The sequence below is a fragment of the Arvicola amphibius genome, chromosome 3, assembly GCF_903992535.2.
Source record: "Arvicola amphibius chromosome 3, mArvAmp1.2, whole genome shotgun sequence".
Lineage (NCBI taxonomy): Eukaryota > Metazoa > Chordata > Mammalia > Rodentia > Cricetidae > Arvicola > Arvicola amphibius.
Genome location: NC_052049.1, coordinates 148279771 through 148285337, shown reverse-complemented (window position 1 = coordinate 148285337; position 5567 = coordinate 148279771). Strand labels below are relative to the sequence as shown.

The following is a 5567-nucleotide window of genomic DNA, read 5'->3' as shown; positions in this document are numbered from 1 at the left end:
AAATAATGCTGCTATGAACATAGTTGAGCAAATGCTTTTGTAGTATGATTGGGCATCTCTTGGGTAAATTCCCAAGAGTGGAATTACTGGGTCCTGGGGTAGGTTGATCCCGAATTTCCTGAGAAACCGCCACACTGCTTTCCAAAGTGGTTGCACAAGTGTGCATTCCCACCAGCAATGGATGAGTGTACCCCTTACCCCACAACCTCTCCAGCAAAGGTTATCATTGGTGTTTTGGATTTTAGCCAATCTGACAGGTGTAAGATGGTATCTCAAAGTTGTTTTGATTTGCATTTCCCTGATAGCTAAGGAGGTTGAGCATGACCTTAAGTGTCTTTTGGCCATTTGAACTTCTTCTGTTGAGAATTCTCTGTTCAGTTCAGTGCCCCATTTTTTAATTGGGTTAATTAGCATTTTAAAGTCTAGTCTCTTGAGTTCCTTATATATTTTAGAGATCAGACCTTTGTCAGTTGCAGGGTTGGTGAAGATCTTTTCCCAGTCAGTAGGCTGCCTTTGTGTCTTAGTGACAGTGTTCTTTGCTTTACAGAAGCTGCTCAGCTTCAGGAGGTCCCATTTATTCAATGTTGCCCTTAATGTCTGTGCAGCTGGGGTTATACGTAGGAAACGGTCTCCTGTGCCCATTTGTTGTAGAGTACTTCCCACTTTCTCCTCTATCAAGCTCAGTGTGTGTAAAGAAAATTTAAATTGTGTAGAGGTGCTTGATGAGCAGTTTCCAGAATATGATGGAATCCACAAAGTTGTCCTCTGGCCTCCACATGTGTGCCATGGCATGTACAGTATGCATACACACAATGCACACACACTAAACTTAATAAAAATAAAATTAAGGACATTTCCAGGAAAATGGATATACCTGGAAATCATCATGTTTAATGCAATAAGCCAAGACTTAGAATGATAAATATTGCATATTTCCTGTGAAATGAGTGTCATTTATGGCACACGTGTGTGTGTGTATGTATGTGTGTTGAAACTTGGAGGTTGCTGTGGGAGAGGAGGATGAATTTTTGTTTTGTTTGTTCGTGCTTTTGAAGACAGAGACTTCTTTTATTATTTGTGAGGGTAGCTGGAACTGAAAGGATGGAGGGTCTGTCCAGGACAGTATAAGTGCCCTCAGTGGATGTGGGCCATGTTCCCAAGAAAGGGTGTCTTCATGTATATCTCTTCATAGTCCAGTGCAGATCTGGTCCACCCATAGGGGTGCCTCATGCTGCAGGGGTGTGCAGCATGGGTAGAAAGTGAAATCCACATGGTAGCTGAACAAACTGAAAAAGGCTATGGAGAGGTTGGAGAAGCACACTGGGCTCCTGGAGAAGTAGGCGGAGTTGTGGAAGCTGTGGAAGAGGCTCCCATACTGAGCATTGGATAGGCCTTGGTGATGCATCTCTGTTCTCGTGGCTCCTTCATCCATAGCCAGCACCTGCCTGGACTCTGCATCCCGATACGTCTGCGTACACGCTGCAGACCAGTGAGCACCTGCTGACATGTCAACACGTGCATGTACTGTCCTTTGTTGATGATGTGGATCTCAAGCTCCAGCTCAGGGAAGAAGGCTCCTGTGCATCAGCCATGCTGCTGCGTGGGATCCACCAGACCACTTTAGAGGTGGTCCCCAAAGTAGACAAAGGAAGTCAAACAGGATTCTCTGCTGATAGATCTTGCCCTTTTCCAGGCCAGTGATGTGGTCCCCATGAGGGAACCCTTCTCATTAAGCTTTCAAAAAAGCTTTACCCTGGTCGGTGAAAAAGTTGGGCTTGTCACCCTGGACAATGACTATATCGAAGAGTTGGTGCCAATCAGGATCTGCCATGTGCCTCATTCCTTTGTCCATGATGCTGAAAGGATTGTTGGTGATGAGGAGCAGCTGTTTCCCATGGCCACCAGGTGGCTCAGGACCACAAATGTTTCATTCTGTCTCAGGATGTACTTCTCCATGCTCAATTCAGTGGTACAGGAGGCCTTTCACATGCACATCCGGGATGGCATCCGTCATATCCTTAGAGAGGTGGACTTGCTCAAACTCCAGGCTGTGGCACAGGAAGTATCTGCCACACAGGGCAGCAGTGCCATCTCTAGTATTGAGATGAAGAGAAGATGTCGATTAACTGCCCTTGTCATAGAAGCAACTCATCTGGTATAGTGGCATGTACTAGGTACATGAACATATAGGTCAGTCACTTCATTTTCTGGCACAGGCTGGAGTCCCCTGTAGGCTGATTCTAGTTGTACATAATGAAAAGCATCAATTTTCATCGGAGGGCTTTTCTGAAGTCATAGTGGAGGCCACAGTTGGCAGACTGCGGTCATAGTCATGCTTCCGAATCCCCTCAGGATACTTACAGTGCTCTGTCAGGATGTCCCTTGGCAGCACTGAGGATTTTAGGGTGCAGTGCATCCTTATGCTGGGCCAGTGTTTAGTCATACTCAAAACCATAGACTTCAGTGTCACTCAGGTTGATCTAATTGTTGGCATAGATGGCACCTGGGTTTGGGAGGCTGCAAACCTCAAGGGGTAGGTCATCAGCTTCCACATGTCCTGGGAACTAGCCCACAAGCACACACTGAGTTTTCCAAGCATGGTTCTACAGGTGCTGAACACAGGGTTCTGGTGTAGTAGGCTCTGGACTCTGTAGGGGGTTGGGAGAGCAACAGCCAAGACAGGAGTGTAAGGACGAGGTGATCTGAAATTTGCTATGGCCTCCACACAGCAGGCACACCCACCATTCCCTCTGCATGCTAACCGTAATGGTTTAAATAAAATGCTGCATGTCCCCAAGTGGCTGCAGTGGGCAGCAGGTTCTGAGACCACAGTGGGCCACAAAGGCAGCCAGTCCCAGGCAGGGAGCCCCGAGTGGCCCAGAGGCCATGAGGACCAGTGGGTCCTAGGCATGGAGTCGCATGGTAGATGAGAGACCAAGACGGATAGGCATGCCACGAGACCACACCACAGGTCTTTGAAGGTGGCTGATCCTTGGCAGGGAGCCACGTGGTGGGTGAGAGACAGACATGGATAGGCATGCCATGCAGAGTGAGGTTGGATATTTATTTAGTGGGTTATGGAAGGGAAAGGGAAATGGGGGAAGGGGAGAAGGGAGAAGAGCAGAGAGAGAGAAGAGCAGAGAGAGAGCTGAGGGGAGAAATGGGGAGAAGGGAGCAAGGCAGAAGCTGCCTCTTCCAGAGAGAGACAGAAAGGGAGGCGCTGAGGCTGGAAGCAGAAAAAAAAACCTGCTTGCTTCAGCGGACAGAGGAGAGAGTGGGTGGGGCTTGTCTCTTATAGGGACAGGAAAAACCATTACACTAAGCCCACTGCCCTTCACCCATCCACTAGCCTGCTGCCCTCAGTCTGGAAGATGACATCTTAAGGAAAGATGGGGTGGGGGAGGGGATACACGTGGCATGAAAGCAGAACAGAAGTCTGTGGGTAAAGGAGAGAGATTAGTAGAGGAAAACAGGGGGAAGGGCAATGGGACAGGGCCACAAATAAGAACAAAAGGTCTATGAAAATGTCATAAAGAAAATTGTTTCTATTTTAACTTTTAAAAATTAATGAAGCACTACTGGATTTTTTTTGAGATAGGTCTCATGTTGCCTAGGGCAGCCTCAAACTCATTGTGCAGCCAATATCCAACCTGACCTTGAACTTCTAACTCCTGTAATCCTAAATACTGGGATTACTGATATGTGCCACCATGCTCCATTTTAGATATTGATGGGCATTGAGCCCAGAATTTCATACATTCTAGGCAAGCACTCTACCAGCTGTGCTACATCCACAGTTTTGTATATTTTTAAACCTTTTTACTTTCATTTTTTACTATATCCTGGAGTACTGGAGCATAGCAGAACAGAACCATCTGCATATTTAAAAGCATGTGTCATGTATGTAGTCATGTTGTGAAGTTTGTGATTCTGTAGCCTCTGAGCAAGTGGTCTATCAGGCATTTACAATGTAAGGCTGATGAGAGACCCATGTCATAGCAGATCAGACCCATGATGCACAGAGCAAAAGAACCACCAGGTGGCATTCAAACACCATCCATCCATCGGTGCACACGCAGCAAATGTATGAAGATTAGTGTGCTAGTGTGCATTGGTGTAAAAATAAATTTTGTTGAAAAAGTGCTTAATTTTAGCATCATATGTGGGTGAACTCTAATATTTAAACAAAATCCATTATTAGAATCTATCTAAATCAAAATAAAATTTTATCAATTGTCTGTCAAGCTTTGTTTCTTCTTACATGCAAGAAAATGCATGAGAGAGCTAGAGGGGGGAGAGAGGGAAGAAAAAGGGAGAGGAGAGAGAGAGAGAGAGAGAGAGAGAGAGAGAGAGAGAGAGAGAGAGAGAGAGAGAGAGAGAGAGAGAGAGAGAGAGAGAGAATTATACAAAGAGCAACTGAGGAGGACAGGGCTGCTTGCTGCTTAGATGCATGTCCCCTGGAAGTGTCCCCAGAGGGCTTCTTCTCCCCAGAGTCCGGCTAACTTACAAACTTCTCCCAAAGTATGAAAACCTAGGCTGGTGGTTCCTGCCTGTAATTCTAGCCTCTGGAGGCAGAGGCAGGAGGATCACAAGTCTGAGGCCAAGCTGGTATTCATACAGAGTTCTAGATGAACCAGTGCTACACAACAAGAACCCAAATCTAGAAAAAGATGGAACAAAACCTACAAATACTAAAGAATCAACAGCACATCAGAGTCCATAGTGGTATTCAAAAGAAAGGCCAGGCAAGGTGGAGATGACTGTAATCTCAGTGCTTGAGAGCCTGATTCAGGAGAATTGGGAATTTGAGATGATCTTGTTTTAAAAAAAAATGAAGAAAAGCAAAGGAAAGAGAAAGAGGAGAAAGGAAAACCCTTTTCTACATAGAAAAATGGCAAGACTTTGAAAAGGAAACTGGAATTTAACAGTAACCATTTCAGTAGGCATGGTATTGCATACCTTAATCCCAGCACTGACTAAGGAGATAGAATCAGGAGGAATTCCAGACTGCACAGGGCAAAATATTGAGACCTTGTCTCAAAAAACAAGATAACATAAACAACAAAAAAGCCAATACCCTCACAAAATATGGAGAATTATGAACATGAGAACATACTAGTTTTCTCATAATATTATGTTTTATTGTCATACTTGGAAATATATTTTAAATTGTTATTGCTTTCTTTGGTGTGTGTGTGAGCGTGTGTGTATACACTTGTGGAGTTTAAAGGACAACTCTGTGGAATCCACCTTTATGTGGATTCTGGGAATTAAACTCAGGTCACCAAGTTTACACTGCAAGTGCCTTTACCCAGTAACCTGTCTTGTTGGCCCCAATCTTTTTATTAATTCATTAGTTAGTTAATTAATTAGTTTGTTGTTTTAATTTCAGCACGGTGGTTGCACCCTAATCTACTGCTGTTTCAGCCAATAATTGCAACTATACAGTTGCCAGCCTGCTTCTCTAGCAGTGGGCCTGGTGGAAATTCTGTTCCCACAGGCACTAGCCCTGTTGCTGCCGCTAAAATAGCTTTAACTAAATCTCTATTGTTCTATAAATAAGACTG

The 5567-nt window shown here is 44.8% G+C and overlaps 1 pseudogene; it reads right to left on the bottom strand.

The window, feature by feature from the left end:
- Positions 1-1134: 1134 nt before the first annotated feature.
- LOC119809427 lies at positions 1135-2537 on the bottom strand (annotated as a pseudogene).
- Positions 2538-5567: the final 3030 nt, after the last annotated feature.